We start from the raw sequence: 17522 nt of genomic DNA, 5'->3' as shown, positions 1-17522 counted from the left end.
ATCTACACACATTATGTAAATCATACTAAACATAATTGTCATTGCAGAGTTTTCTGAAGAAGAGCCAGTCAATTTGGTGAAAAATTAGATAAAGAAAGTAATTACTTTTAATTACCTATTCAATGATCCCAGTATTTTACTGTGAGGGCACAGAAAGAAGGCAACTGTCTGCAAATCAAGAAAAGAGCCCTCAATAAACACAGAATCTTCTAGCATCATGATCTTGGACTTCCCAGTCTCCAGAGCTGTGAAAAGTACTTGTATAATGGTAAATGGCCCAGTCTGTGATATTTTGTTATAGCAGCTTGAACAGAGTAATACATGCATCATTGATTTTTGCCCCATTTCAAATATCAACACATAAAAAAGTCAAATAACTTATTAATTGTTTTGAAAATCAGTTTATCCTTTACATCCACTGAAAGCATCTGAGAGAGATTTGGGAGTCCAGAATCTACTCACAAATGAGTACTTGTGTATAATGAGAATAAAAACAAAATAGTTAATTATGTTTTCTAAGTTATCCAATCAAGCAAATGTAACATTCACATGTGTTCACCGTGTATTCGGTGATATTCTGAAGAGGTGGTTTAAAAATTAGTGTTCATAAATTAAAGCGTGATATATAGCATTTCACATTTCCAAGTGTAGAGAGAAAAAAGCCAGTTTTTACTTGATGCAGTATACTTATCATCATTAAAATTGAAAGGCTGTTTTTGCCAATGAAATACTTCTTTTCACTTAACTGAAATTCATATTTAGTTTTCCTCAGTGCTGTGAAGGTTGGATTTGAAATATATCTTTCCTTTGTACCTAAAGCATAATGAAAAATATGACATTATAAGAAAAAAGTGAATAATGATAGCCACTCCTAACAGCTTGATCGCATAATTTACTTATTGATGGCAGCATAGTCACCATAACCTGCTGACTGTTTCTAAAGTGCCAGGAGATGCTGTCAGGGGAAATATGTTGTCCAACACACATAAAGATGATGCCACTGATCCATTGTGTTAGTTATGCAGTGTCGGTGATGGATTTACTCTCATCTCCATTGAGATACTTTTTTCTGCTTACCCTTCTTCTACCCTTTTGACCACTGAAACTAATTTTTTAACGAAGATGTGAGGATGGAAAGGGCAGTGTGTGGAAATAACTACAGATGTCCTACTATAAGAAGATTGGGCGTCTTGCTTTTCTTCACTTCTTTTCATTGGTTGCAGACCGTATAAGAAGAATTTACCTAAAACTAACACATCCTGTGCCAAGTATCGTAATTTTGCGTGTCCGTTTATTTATCAATGTGTCTTATTCTCTGTATAAAACTAGATAAATATAAATATAGTCATAGGGTGGATAGGTAACACATCAATGTTGTGTTAATGAATAAATGACAGACTGTTTTAAGGACAGTTAAGTGTAGCAGCTGTTAGGGAAGAAGAATAAAACAACTTGTATGGAATTTACATGAGAATAGTATTACAGGATTATTTGTTCCCTTGCCTGTTTAAGAATATTTAGGGGGTTTTTACTGAAGCAGAAAAAAATAAAGGGCATATACCCATCTGGGTTAAACAGTTCAGTAAACCCTAACACCTTATGAGAGTTTGAATAAAATAATGGTTATAATAAGTGTCAAATACTAGAATTGAATATTTTAATGATCAACATACAGCACACATCCAAACTTATAAAAGGAGGAATAAACCTCATAGATCAGGTAATCCAAAATAACAGCACTAAGTTTCAGACAAGGAAAAAAAAACATGTATCAAGAATAGCCAGGGGTAGTCCCAGCTGCTCGGGAGGCTGAGGCAGGAGAATGGCGTAAACCCGGGAGGCGGAGCTTGCAGTGAGCTGAGACCCGGCCACTGCACTCCAGCCTGGGCGGCAGAGCAAGACTCCGTCTCAAAAAAAAAAAAAAAAAAAAAAAAAAAAAGAATAGCCAGGTAACTGGTGTCACATCTAGATATTTCCTATGTCTAATAATATTATTGAAAGAGAATGATGGTAGAGTGTGTCTGGTTAAGATACTCATGGAGAAAAAGAAGATATTTTTATTTAGACCATGGAGTCAGATAAGACATTAACAGGTAAAGAATAAGAAGGAATTTGAGATAACGTGGAGAGGAGAGAAAAAGCCTATTGTCATATTTTTAACTATTAGAAATCAAAATTTTATAATTTTACAATTTTACTAAAGGATTTTAAAGACAGAGGGACTTTTGTATATTTGTATTTGTTATCCTAAAGGAATATGATCAAAGACTTTTTTTCGGAAAAATTAGTCACACATGCACATAGTTTTTAGGAGAGATTGAGAGAAACTGAGGAAAAAAGCATATCTGAGGATTTATTTTTGATATCAAAGATGCAAATGTATTGCAACTCATCCTAAGCATTTGTAATGTAATGAAAAATAAGGACTATAGACCAGAGAATCTGGAAAGAATTGAGAGGGTTGTTTGTTAGTATGGGAAAGGAAGAGCATACTAAGCTGTCATATCACGATGAATCTGTATTGTCAGTAAAAACATCCACCCGAGTGCTGGAGTCCCCAACTAATTATGGAATTCACTGCCTTTATTATGAAGATTCAATTGGTTTCAGGAATTTTCTTCACATCTCATGTCACATTCTTTTGATTATCTTCAATAATGGCTGATATCTTCATTCTTTTGATAGTAATACATAATTGAAAAATGCTTCAAACTCATTCAGATTCTCATGTAGCAATTAAGGTCTGTGGTCTCTGTTGAAACTTTTCATGTGATTAAAAAAAATAAGATTGTATTATTTCAGAAAGAATACCAAGAGATGTATCAGTCTATACCAGTGTTAATCAGTATTTATGGATCTCTGAAATGCACTGTTTTGAATGCCAACATTGGTTTAGATATATTAAATTTACTAGGATAGGTGAAAAATAGGGCCTTATATTTATATACATTTTATTAGGGATCAAAATGCATGCAAGTCTGTTGTGTAATTTCACTGAGTTACACTAGTAGTTACAAAACTGAGTGATTTGCCTGTTTTATCTAACCCAATCAACATAAGCCATTTCATTGAATCTATAACATATAACCTTTTCTACATATGTTAGAAAACATTTATTATATGCCTTCAACATAAACATACTTTTCTTCAGAAAGAACTACCTGGTCCCCAGATTTGGTAGAGAAGACTAATAAGTAAAGCCATAACGTCCCCTAATTCTATTTAATAGAAATTATGACAACTTACTGTAGCTGATTCTTTAAATTATATGCATCCCTACAGTGCCTGGTGTGGTGCCTCATCTTGATCCCCCTCCAGGTCTCAGGAGCTAATCCCCCAATTGCTGGGAATGTTGAGTATTGATGACCTATGCTTGCATACTTGCACTGATGATAGCTGCTGCACACATTTTCAGTTGGTGAGTGAGCAACTACAAAACTTGTCTCCCTGTCTCTACCAATAACATTTTAAAAGGTCCATTCTAGTTTCAGATCTTTCCGTGTGACTAATGGGAGCTATTGCTGCATCTGCATCACTGTTCAGCTTCTCTCTGACCAATTCTGCTTCAATTGCTCTCTCTCTAGAGTCTTATTCCTGAGAGTTCTTCCCTTTAAAATATCCTGAATTCAAGTCTCAGAGTCCATTTTTTAAAAACACAGACATAAGACCTTTCATTCTATTAGGTCCTAGGAAACAAACACTAATATGCAGTTGTCAGTTGCACCAGCCACCACCAGCTGGCAATGAGGCCCATATCACTGGCAGTGTGTTGAATATGAATAGCTCTTGGCATATTGTGGCCGTGTAATTGTTAAAGTTCGTGAATAACAAGGTGATACACCAAAATGGGCTACCAGTGAACGTTAATTCACTAATGAGTGCAACACATCAGGCTTTTGAGGGTTATGTGAAAAGTAGTAATTATAAGAAAGATGACTTTTGATGGTTATTGGGGGGATAATCCATACATTGGAGAAAGACTATGAAGTTGAGTGTTATTAATCACCAATTTAGGTGGAATATAAGAGCCAGTGGGCCTCCTTTCTTTTTTTTTTTTTTTCATTTCAATATGCATTTTATTTAGTAAACCTAAAACCTGTTTGAATGTTATGTATATTTCCTTTTCTTTAAATGCATCCTTGGTGTCTCTTGACTGTATTTTCATTATGTTATTTTTCCTGTTAATTTAAAACAGTGCTTTGGATATTAAGGATATCATCTCTAAGTGTTAACAAATATTTTTTCCATTCTAAAATATATCTCTCCTTTATGATATAATTGTCTATATTAACTTTATAATTTTTATATCATTAAGATTGTCTCTTTTAATTTTTAGCTCCTTTCTTATCTCAGCTAAAGTGTACTAAAAGCTGTGGATTAAGCCCAGGACTTAAGTAGAAAAGAAACAGAGCTCCAAAACTTTTTAAATTTTTAAAAATTTAAAAAGTCTTTTATGCCAAGAAGACTTTTTAAAAGTCTTCTACGCCAATGTCAAGAGATTGATTGGGAAGAATTATAAACTTGAGATATGCGTTGGTGTGATGGTTAATATTGAGTGTCATGTTGCTTGGATTGAAGGATACATAGTATTGTTCCTGGGTGTGTCTCTGTGAAGGTGTTGCCAAAGGAGATTAACATTTAGGTTAGTGGACTAGGAAAGGCAGACCCACCCTCAATCTGGGTAGGCACAATCGAATAAATTTATCGATTTATTCAGCCCAGCCAGAATATAAGCAGGTAGGAGAATGTGGAAAGACTAGACTGGCTTAGTCTTCTGGCACACATGTTTCTCCCGTGCTAGATGCTTCCTGCCCTCAAACATCGGACTCCAAGCTCTTCAGCTTTGGGACTCAGACTGGCTTCCTTGCTCCTCAGCTTGCAGACAGCTTATTGTGGCACCTTGTGATCATGTGAGTCAATACTTCTTAACAAACTCTCTTTTATATATATGTCTATCCTGTTCGTTCTGTCCCTCTAGAGAATCCTAATACAAATGTCTGAATTGAAGCACTTGAGAATCTTGAATCACACCAGGCAATCATTTCAGTTGAAGACTTACTCTGGCGGAAGACAACTTAAAAATTTCTTCTTTGCCAAAAAATGTAAACACTCATCAGGATCTACCCCTATCTTTCTTCATAGCTGCAAAACCATTAAACCATTTAATATACACCATTAAAAGGGCCTATACCCCATAGGAGCTGCAAGAGTCTGACAAGTTTGTATGATAATAGAGACAAGGTTCCTGGATCAAGAGTGGCGTGTAACATCAAGCTTGATTAAGGATTGATTATTATTATAAGAGCACTGTCTTTTAATACAGGATTTAAAACTTTGTAAAGGATCTAGAGGTTGGAGTAGAACCAAGGGAGACATCCATGTTCACACAACTATTTTGGTTCTTGAAAGCTTAGAAATAGTAATAGCCTACACTAACTGGAGTGAAAATGCCAGAATTTCCATGGAAGCCACTACAAAAAATAGAACAAAAGGCTCAGAGAAATAGGCCACATATCTAAGAAGGGTGAAAAACAAGCCAATTACGTTGTACGTGATGACTCAGAAATCACTCCATTTTCCAAAGTGAAAATAAATGTGCTGGTGAGGAGAGTAAAAGTACCTCTGAGAAATTCAATGGTATCTTTCTTTTGTGGGCAACAGAACATTTTTAAAGTACCAAAAAGGTATAGACAAACAAAAACTGTTCAATCTAAACTTTTATACACTCAGATATATTTTAAACTTAAGACAAACTGTTTAAAGTCCTAAAATATTCATTCTCAGGAGACTTGCATTGCAGGAAATTGGAAAGGTAGTTCTTAAGGTAAAATGGAAAGACTAACAAATAAAAGGAAAAAGCAGCTTTACATAGAAAGAATGGAGAGGCCAGAAATGGTAAATTATGAGTAAATATATTTTCTATTTTTAATCTCATTAAACAATAGCTTTCAAAGCAAAAACAACAATGCAACAATGCACTACTGAGTGTATAAGATGTGTAGAAGAGGGGATGGAACCATTCTATTTTCTGACAGTATAGGTTACTATACTATATGGAGAAGTAGTATATTATTTGAAGATAGATTATGATAAACTAAGCATATTTATTGTAAATTCTAGACTAAGGGTCAGTAAACTATGGCCTAAGTAAGAAGGTCTTACTTACAGTAAGTCTGGCCCAGTACTAGATGTGTGAAATGTTGTTTTCAGTTTTCAAGGGATATTAAAAAAATAAAAAGGAAGATTAAGTAGGAATAGAGGTGAGAAGAAAAGGAGGAAGGATAAGGAGTAGGAGGGGAAAAAAAGAAGATCACCATATGCAGTTCCTCAGAGTCTGGCAAATCTTTTTCTGAAGGAAAAAAAGAGATAGAAAATATTTTAGGGTTTATGTGGCTTCCCTTCACTATCTTTCTACAATCTTTTCTCTTCAAGCAATGTGTTCATTGATGACACTGAAATATTTCCCACTGGATAATAGAGACAATCACATTTAACATATCAAATTTTATTAAAGTAAATCTTCCATCTTTTGTAAAAAAAGAATTAGTTTTATTGTTAAAAGTATTCATAAATCAAATACAATAAAAAACAAATAAAACTGTTTATTGCCTGAATATAATCAACTACTAAATTTACAAAATCACTAGAAATATAAAAGATTAAATTTTAGAGAAAAGCAATTCCTAATAATTTTGAGTTTTTAAAAATGTCACTCTACAAAGCTCTTTATTTCTTTTCTAGTAGCTCGTTTAATGTTTATAACCTTTATTAGTGGGACAATTGTACCAATGATAAGGAAAATGAGGAGAAAAAGTTCTCTCTCAATATGTGCAGTTATTCCTGATGAGCTTTTCTTAAGTTTTTATTTGAAGTATTTCTAAATAGCACAGAATTTATTGAGCTTATTAGATTAATGGAGAACAAATATATGTAATAAATAGCAAAAATTAATAGTTTGCTAGTATTGATTTGAATAAATTAAAATTATCAAACTGTACACAGCACATGTTGAATACAATATTGTGCAGCATATAACAATAATCTTTCTATTACTAGGCTACTCATTTATAGTAGCATCTGGCAGGTTTGGTGACAGCCAGAGAACTACTAATTCAGACAGGATGATAAATAAAAGGCCTCTCATGAAGTGATGAGTTTTCAATAAGTCATTAAACAAAGTGTTATTAAACTCCTACTGTGTGTCACTGTTATAGGTAATAGAGATATAGCACTAAAAGCAAGGGAGGTAAGACTCCTGCCTTCATGGATCTTGAAAGAAAGAGACAGAGAGATGAGAAAACAAGTTAATCTTAAATATTAAGTGCTATGAACCCACAACAGGATTTTTTGTAAGCAACTGGTGGGAGTGAGGGGAAGTCACTGCTGTTTTTAAGACTCTAGAGTCTCTTTTAAAGGTTCAGTGCTTAACCTGAGACACCAATGTGGGGATCTATGAAAACAGTGCTCAGAAAAAGGGATGAGCAGGGACAAAGACTTAGAAAGAAAGAAAAAGCCAGGTGGAGACACAGCAGACCTAACTCTTCAAATATGCAACACTGTACATTTGAGCAAATCATTTGATAATTGTGCCTCTACTTCCTTATCCATAGTGAGTTGGATTAGATGTCCACGGAAAATGTTTTAGTGTCAACAATCTTTTTGTCTTGCTCTGCTGCCTGGGTTGGAGTGCAGTGGTGTGATCATAGTAGACTAGCAGCCTCACCTCAGCCTCAAACTCTGGGCGCAAAGGATTCTCCTGCATCAGTCTCTTCAGTAGCTGGGACTACAGACATGTGCCACCAGGTCCAGCTATATTTTTAATTTTTTCGTAGGGATGGGGTCTCACTTCGTTACCCAGGCTGGTCTAAAAACTTCTGACATCAAATGGTCCTCCTGCCTCAGCCTCCCAAAGTGTCAACAACCTTTTCAAATGTTTTAATACTTTTATATTATACCTAAAATAACTAGTCCAGCAGTTCTGCCCCTTTTTTCCCGGCAAGCACTCATTACAATAAACCTGCGTGTTCTATTTGGACAGATGAATAAAACACAGTGATCTTTGACTTTAGGTGTTAATTTTCTTACTCTCCAGTTTATCTGTAAGACTATATTATATCGACACATTAGCAAATTTTTGTTATGTTGGTTCATCTATTTTATGGTAGATTTTATTAATTTTTAAGCAAACTTAAACTTTGTGTACTTTGATATATTGCTTGTTGATAATACACATGAGTATGTGTATTTTTCCTCTTACAATATTACTCTATCTCATAATGTTACTTTCACCTATTACTCCATTCTGATTATGCTGTTCGTACTTTTTTAAAAATAAGTTATTTATAAAATAACATTCCTAAAAGTCAACTAACTGATAGCAGAATTCTATTTTAATATTAAAATTTATTTCTAAGAGAAGGTACTCTAGTTTGCATTGATGTCATTTAATACTGAAAATTAGTAAATAAATTTTTAACTATAATTTATCTATTACAGTAATATTATATGTAGCCTTAAATCATGTTTTTTACACATTGTTAATTTATACATGTTTTTACTAAGCTAACCATGTTTGCTATTTTTGTGCAGATCAAGCTGTAGTTCACTTGAAACAAAGAGATTGTGATCTTTGTACGTGAGACATATTTGAACAAATTTCTTCAACAGAGATTAACCTCAGACCTACTATGTGACATAAGTTACTGAAAATGCTGGATTATGAGGTAGGCATATCACGAGGTCAAGAGATCAAGACCTGTCCAACATGATGAAACCCCGTCTCTACTAAAATTAGCCAGGTGTGGTGGTGCGCACCTGTAGTCCCAGCTACTCAGGGGGCTGAGGCAGGAGAATCGCTTGAACCCGGAAGACAGAGGTTCAGTGAGCCCATATCCCACCACTGTACTCCTGCCTCATAACTGAGTGAGACTCCATCTCAAAGAAAAAGAAAAATTAAAAAGAAAGAAAGAAAGAAAGAAAGAAAGAAAGAAAGAAAGAAAGAAAGAAAGAAAGAAAGAAAATAAATGCTGGATTAATATGCCAGGAGTTACAGGCTAAAGTCAGACACACAAAGCATCCTTTGTGTACGATCCATGAATTTAATGACTTACCTATCATACATTTTTCTTTTCAAGAAACCAAGTGTATGTAGACGTGGTCATGGAACAGCTTCTTCAAATACAATGCCACATGTTTAAATCCTGCATTGATATTTCGTTTCTTTTTTTTTTTTTTTTAAGTATATGTTCTTTCTTTTGCTTTTGCTTTTTTTTTTTTATTTTATTTTACTTTAAGTTCTGGGATACATGTACAGAAACATGCAGGTTTGTTACATAGGTATACATGTGCCATGATTGTTTGCTGCGCCTATCAACCCATCATCTAGGTTTTAACACCTGCATACATTAGGTGTTTTTCCTAATGCCCTCCCTCCCCTTGTCCTCCACCCTCCTACAGACCCCAGTGTGTGATGCTCCCTCCCTGTGTCCATATGTTCTCATTGATCAACTCCCACTTATGAGTGAAAACATGCAGTGTTTGGTTTTCTGTTCATGTGTTAGTTTGCTGACAATGATGTTTTCCAGCTTCATTCATGTCCTGCAAAGGACATGAGCTCATTCTTTTTTTATGGCTGCATAGTATTCCATGGTGTATATGTGCCCCATTTTCTTTATCTAGTCTATCATTGATAGGCAGTTGGGTTGGTTCCAAGTCTTTGCTATTGTGAATAGTGCTGCAATAAACATGCATGTGCACGTGTCTGTATAGTAAAATGATTTATAATCCTTTGGGTATATACCCAGTAAATGGAATTGCTGGGTCAAATGGAATTTCTTGTGCTAGATCCTTGAGGAATAGCCACACTGTCTTCATCAATGGTTGAACTAATTTACACTCTTGCCAACAATGTAAAAGCATTCCTATCCTCATCAGCATCTGCTGTGCCTGACTGATTTTTTAATAATTGCATTCTAACTAGCATCGAACAGTATCTCATTGTAGTTTTGATTTGCATTTCTCTAATGACCAGTGATGATGAACTTTTCATCATATGTTATTTTGACCGCATACATGTCTTCTTTTGAGAAGTATCTATTCATATCCTTCACCCACTTGTGGATAGGGGTGCTTGTTTGTTTTTTCTTGTAAATTTGTTTAAGTTTCTTGCAGATTCTGGATATTAGCCCTTTGTCAGATAGATAGATTACAAAAATTTTCTCCCATTCTGTAGGTTGCCTGTTCACTCTGATGATAGTTTCTTTTGCTGTGCAGAAGCTCTTCAGCTTAATTAGATCCCATTTGTCAATTTTGGCTTTTGTTGCAATTGCTTTTAGTGTTTTAGTCTTGAAGTCTTTGCCCATGCCTATGTCCTGAATCATATTGTCTAGGTTTTCTTCTAGGGTTTTTATGGTACTATGTTTAAGTCTTTAATCCATCTTGAGTTAATTTTTGTGTAAAGTGTAAGGAAGGAGTCCAGTTTCAGTTGTCTGCACATGGCTAGCCAGTTTTCCCAGCACCATTTATTAAATAGGGGATCCTTTCCCCATTGCTAGTTTTTGTCAGGTTTGTTGAAGATCAGATGGTTGTAGATATGTGGTGTTATTTCTGAGGCCTCTGTTCTGTTCCATTGGTCTCTATATATGTTTTCATATGAGTACCATGCTGTTTTGGTTACTGTAGCCTTGTAGTATAGTTTCAAGTCAGTTAGGGTGATGCCTCCCGCTTTGTTCTTTTTCCTTAGGATTGTCTTGGCTAGACGGGCTCTTTTTTTGGTTCCATAGTGAAATCTAAAGTAGATTTTCTAGTTCTGCAAAGAAAGTCAATGATAGCTTGATGGGAATAACATTGAATCTATAAATTACTTTGGGCATTGTGGCCATTTTATTGATATTAATTCTTCCCATCCATGAGTATGGAATGTTTTTCTGTTTGTTTGTGTCCTCTCTTATTTCCTTGAGCAGTGATTTGTAGTTCTCCTTGAAAAGATCTTTCATATCACTTGTTAGCTGTATTCCTATCTATTTCCTGTCAATTTCTGTATTGATCTTTCATTCTTACAAAACAAGAATCCTGGTTTGCATGGATTCTGTTTCATTCAGGGTGATTCCCTGACTTCCCAAATTCTAAAATAAAACTCATAAAGTGCTTGTAACAATCATGACACTAGTTAACAGGGATTGGGAAGATACTGAGTTAGTGAAGGTGGCAAAAATTAATTATTCAGCCTGTCCTATTAGAATCAAATACCTATTAGGCAATTTCACATTATTTCAATTTATGAAATTTAATTCTTAAAATAACTCTGCAAATTACTGAATTGTTTAGAACTATTTTGTTTTACAGAACAAAAACCCCCATTTTGGCTAACTAATTTTAAATAGATAATTAAGTAAATAAATATTTATAACTTTTTTAAAAAGCAGAGATAAAGGATTAAAGAAAAGCTAAATACCCACTTCTTATGAAGGACGGGAACATGCACAGCTGTAGAAATTTAAATTAGGAACACATGGATTATGTGTTTGGGATGTTGATTTTAGCCTTACTTTAATGTGACATTGCAAACTTCAATTTACTAGGCAAAAAGCCTGATAGCCTTGATTGAATGACTTACCCATTGCCTGATAGCAGGTAATAGGACATAGGGAATGCAGTTTCAATAAGCAAAATTTCTTTTTTTTTTTTTTTATTATACTTTAAGTTCTAGGGTACATGTGCATAACGTGCAGGTTTGTTACATATGTATACTTATGCCATGTTGGTGTGCTGCACCCATCAACTCGTCAGCACCCATCAATTCATTATTTATATCATGTATAATTTCTTCTAGGACCATATGGAATGAAGTGTGAAGATTACCTTTAGGAAATGCAGAATGATTTTACCCAAAGAAAGGGAAAGGGAGACTGTATAGAAGAATAAAGAAACTGTCTACAATATTGCTCTTATTGGTATCAGAGTAATGAGGTACATTAATTTTGGCCAAGGAAATCAGCTTGTAATTTTCCAAACTTCACTCTCTTTTTCTTTTCACAATGCTTACAAGGCAAAGGCAAGCACATAGATCTCAGTTCAACATTTTAGCTACCAGAAAATGCCAGCTAGATGTTCAAAATTTGACGAATTATTTACACATGCCTATGTGATTGCAAGGAGGCATATTCATATGTACGCTTAAATCAGAATGACAGAAATATTTCATAAGTCAATTTGTACATTTTAAACAGTTGTACTTCTGATTCTTTTATATTCTGGTGTTTAATTTCAAAGTAAAAATCTCTACTGTAGATTTTAGTTTACTTGGTCAACCAAATATTTGAAAAACAACCTGAAAAATGAAAACTTATTTGCTCATTGCTTTAGTTTTAAGCACAAGGCATAAATTTAAAATTATGGCCTGAAACAGATGCTCAACATATGCCACAGATATAGAGATGATTTTCATCATTATCAATTAAGTGCTCACTGGCTGGATATAATAGGTATTGTAAGAAGAATGTCAGAAGCTGTAAATCTTGAAGCACAGTAAATAGGGCAAAGTAAAAATGTGAAATAGCATGTTTTCTTGGTATTTTAATTTATATAAAAATGGAAAGCTTTAGTATTACAGCTTTATATCAAGATTACTAAAGTGCAATCTCAACTGCTACAGACTATTTCAGCATTCTAATATCAGAAAAATAAAACCTTAATTTGCACCTAGCTGTCAAATTGAGCTGTATATGTGTTTTATATATATAATATATATATATTCTAGATATACAGATAGATATATATAATCTTTAAATTATATGTATATATATCTCCAAACATATTTTTATTGGGAAACCTCTTATTTTATAGAAATTTTTATCAACCATTTACAAAAATAAAACAATTGTAATGACAGAAATACAATTGGTAAAAGTAAAATTCATGACATTATGCAATTATCTTTTATATCCCCATAGGAATAAAGGACATTGCAGATATTGAAAGAGTAGTCTTTACTCAGTGAAGAAAATTGGCTTCTTTATCATAATGGAAATGCTGTTAGATAACTTTTACATTAAACATGCAACTGTCAGGCATTATGTTATATGTTTTACATTCATTTTTTAAATAAGAAAATATTATTACTATGAAGTTTATATTATTAACATTTGAAACACATCAAATAACTAGTCATTTCTCTCAAATGTGTTAAATTCTTACTCTGTGTCATGAGTGCAGACTGAAAGTTGATCACATACCTCTAAGTCTTCTATAAGGATTTCATCAGATGCTATGTGGACAAAAAATTGTACAGTTAAAATTTTGGTAAAATAAATATTTTGAGTAAAGTTAAGCAAATTTTTCACAAATGAAATACAAAATCTCAAAAGAAGACCTAACAGTGTTTCTGACAGGTCTTTGGCTACTCAAATATCCTTCTCAAAAGGACATTGTGAAGAAAACACTTAGGGAGTCCTTACAATATAAACTGGTAAGTGGTAGGAGAACACACAGGAGAATAGTCTTATTAAATGAAGGATTCAGATATGGCTTTCCAGGAAAGCTCAATTGGAAATGGATTATTTACTATAAGTAGGAGTTAACTAAATGATGGTCGATGCAAGAAATGCAAGAAAAGGAAATTTCAAATGTGAAAGTCCAGAGCTAGCAATGGACGTATCTAGAGTGTCTGTGCATATGCTGCTGACAGTGAGAAGAGCTAGAGCTATGTGTGTTAAGAGAGGGCAGTTAAAGTTTAATATATAATCTAGAGGAGACAGCTATGAGGAGATATTCAAGTAGAAAAATACGGTGGGCAATAGAATAAACTTATCTAGAGTTTCTGAGAATTCTAGAATCATTTATAAAAGTTTTTAAATCATTGGGAAAAAATCACTTTTTGAAAACCTACACAGTATATTAAGAATTGAAGTATCTGCTCTAAAAGAGACTGTTCTCTGACCCAATAGATGTTACTGTTTATTAGGCAGTATGAACAATGAATCTAGAAAAAAATCACCAAGAGAACATATAATTGGGGACAGCTAAAAGATTAACCCTCAGGAATATTTAAGGCATTGTCAAAGCAATATGCATACATAAACAAGACTTTAAAAATATAACCAATATGCAAAAGTAAAACACAAAGAACAAATAGCCACAGCAATTAGAAAAGTGAGAATTTTAAGAAAACACAATGATCAATTCTTTGTAATACTTCAGAAAGTTTACCAGTTATTTCTCCATTTATTTTGGCTGAAGGAGGCCATTTCAGGATGAGAGTGAAATGTAATTACTTGAGAGGTAAATGGTATATGGGAATTAGAAGTGATACATGAAAACAGGAAAGGTAGCTAAGTAGATAGAAATACAATATTGAATTATTTCATTTTTTTATTTGAGAGAGACGAATAGGAAATAAATGAATAAAGAGAGTGAAAAAAGTGAACCACATTTTCACTAAGACAAGGATTTCTAAGAATGTAGGAGTATGCAAATTTAAATACACTGACAGGCAACATGGAGCTAAATAAGAAAATGTCTTGTCAGACGGTCTTAATTTTCACAGCAAAGGATGTAACATATTTAGGAAAATAATGGAGGAAAGTGTTTTAAATGTTAAAGTAAGTACAGTTTGGAGTAATTACTGAGAAAAGGGGGAAAAGAAATGACTAGAGTTCTATGGAGATTGTTAGGTATATAACAGTCAAGAAATTATTTAACTGAGTTGCAAAACCATATGTCAGTTTTCCCTCTATGGTATCTAGTTTCATTTTTGTTGTTTTATTGTTTCTTTCCCTTTCTTTTTTTCTTTTTCTTTTTTTTTTTTTTTTGTTTGATGGAATCTTGCTCTGTAGCCAAGACTGGAGTGCAGTGGTGCATTCTCTGCTCACTGCAACCTTCACCTCCCGGGTTCAGGCGATTATTCTGCCTCAGCCTCCAGAGTAGCTGGAATTAAAGGCATGTGCCACCACCCCCGGCCAATGTTGTACTTTTAGTACAACATTGGTTTCACCATATTGGCCTCGGCCTCCCAAAGTGCTGGAATTACAGGAGTGAGCCACCACACCTGGGCTTTTTTGTTATTTCTATTATCCTTCAGATTAATTATTTAAACCAATTTTCTTGCATTTGAATTATTTAATTGATTTAAAGTTATTTTTTGGTAGAGTTAGCTTGGAATGAAAAAGGAACAAATGATAAGAATTAGATTGTGGAAACCATCATTCTCAGCAAACTAACACAAGAACAGAAAACCAAACACCCCATGTACTCGCTTATAAGTGGGAGTTGAACAATGAGAACACATGGACACAGGGAGGGGGATATCACACACTGGGGCCTGTCGGCGGTTGGGGGGCTATGGCAGGGACAGCATTAGGAGAAATACCTAATATAGGTGACTGGTTGATAGGTACAGCAAACCACCATGGCACGCGTATACCTATGTAACTAAACTGCACGTTTGGCACATGTGCCCCAGAACTTAAAGTATAATAATAGTTTTAAAAAAAGAATTACACTATGGAATAGTGGATGGATATAAACACAAGTGAAGTAATAAACTGGTTGCTCCTACTAGATCTGAAGGTTTCAATGTTTGAAGAACAAAAAAAGTAAAACTAAACTAAACTAAACTAAAATAATAAAAAAGATTGTTACCGGAAAACAGAGTAAGATTATGACACAATTTGGCGTGTAACATTGGATGAAACTTAAAAAGAGAACTAAGGTGAATTCTTCTTCACACTAGTGGAGATAATTTTACTAGTTTTATAAAATTATAGTAAGAATGAATAATAAGACAATTCATATAAAGTACTAAAAATAGTGACTGACATATAATATGTATGCAATAAATACTGAAATTTTGAAGATATCAATATTACTTTTTAAGGTTTCTATTACCATCTTTTTGGAATAGTCTTGATGGGTATCTGGCCTCTACAGAAGTAGCTCTGGGTCACATATAGCAAAGCTGGAGGCAATTTGTAATACAAGACTGTTCACTCAGTCTTCTGGAGAGAGGAAAATGATGGAAGAGAAATATGCCTCTATAAAACTTATTCCCAGAAGGAGAGGATGGCAAGGTTGTAGCTGAGTCAGCAGAAAGCCTACTGCTATGTGAAGTCACAGAAGAAACATTTTCAAAGAAAATAATAAATATAGCATCATTTAGACTGTGATTAATATTATAAACAAATTCTTCCAAACTATACCTTCAAAAAATTTATTGAGCATGTTATGCAAATTACTATCCAAGTACCCAGTAGGTACTCAATTCACTGTAGAAAGAGAGAAAAGAAAAGGAGAGAGAGATAATGACTTATTAACTCATTGATGAAATAAGTGAACAAATAAAAAAATCAAAGAACACATGAATGAAAAACAGAAACACAAAGATTTATTCTACAGTTTTAAGCTGACAGAATACTTACAGCCTTTAAAGAAACACCTTGAAATTTTTCCTTTGCTATGCCAGTTAATAAGGTTAATCACTTAATATAACTGATTATATTCATGAAAATGTATTTAATTTTTAAAATCCAAACATATATACTATACACAGTTTGTTGAACTATACGTACAAACATACAGATTTTTTACTCTCTTACGTGATTTTTGAAACTCACTGCTTAATTCCTAATTTTGAGTGAAGGAGGTGGTGTTTCTCATTACTCTAACTTTGAAAAATGAACTTTAAATTTCTTTGCAATTCAGATGTGATGAATTTGAGCATAATAAATGTAGCAAGCCTATATAAACTCTTTCAATTTTGAGCTTATTATTACAAAATCCTAGTCATTATGATAAACAGAATGAATAAACTATAAAGATATTTTTCTATGCAAAATGTGTAGCTCCTTTCAACAAAAGGCTTTTAGGTGTCATGTTCTTGCTGTTTAACACTTTGTAGAATTTATTGTGTGATTAGCCAGAGAGCATATTGATTGTCAGTACAATGTAATGCAACTGAGTTTTTTAATGAAAAATCATTATGAGATGTACTAATAATGATGCTTTGTAGAAGCAAGTTATACCACATGGTCACTTTCTTTAACATGGAAAAATGTGCATAGAAATAAACATCTCAATAAATAAACAAAACCACCAGTACAACAAAACTATGCTTGCTCTGGAAATGCAAATACACAAAAAGACAAACACACAAACATTCAGTGTACTTTTTTTAAAGTAGCATGGATTAATAATTGATTTAAATATCTCTTCCTCTACATGTTTAGTGTCTCTCAAAAAAATCCTTTCTTATTTGATTGGCTTATCACCCTACAAAATGGCTCCGTAATCTATATTCCATAACAACTTTATTAAGATATGATTCATACATCATAAAATTAACCCATAAAGTATACAATTTAATGTTTTTATTATATTCACAGTTGTGCAACCAACACTATAATCTAAATTCAGAATATTTCATTAACGAACAAGAAGCTCTGTACTCATAAGCCATTTTTCTCCATAGCCCTCACTCCCAATCTGCCCTATGAAATCACTAATATGTTTTCTATCTTTAAAAATTTTGC

Source organism: Trachypithecus francoisi, unplaced genomic scaffold (assembly GCF_009764315.1).
Source record: "Trachypithecus francoisi isolate TF-2019V2 unplaced genomic scaffold, Tfra_2.0 Lachesis_group13, whole genome shotgun sequence".
NCBI lineage: Eukaryota > Metazoa > Chordata > Mammalia > Primates > Cercopithecidae > Trachypithecus > Trachypithecus francoisi.
Note: the sequence above shows the minus strand (reverse complement) of the source record.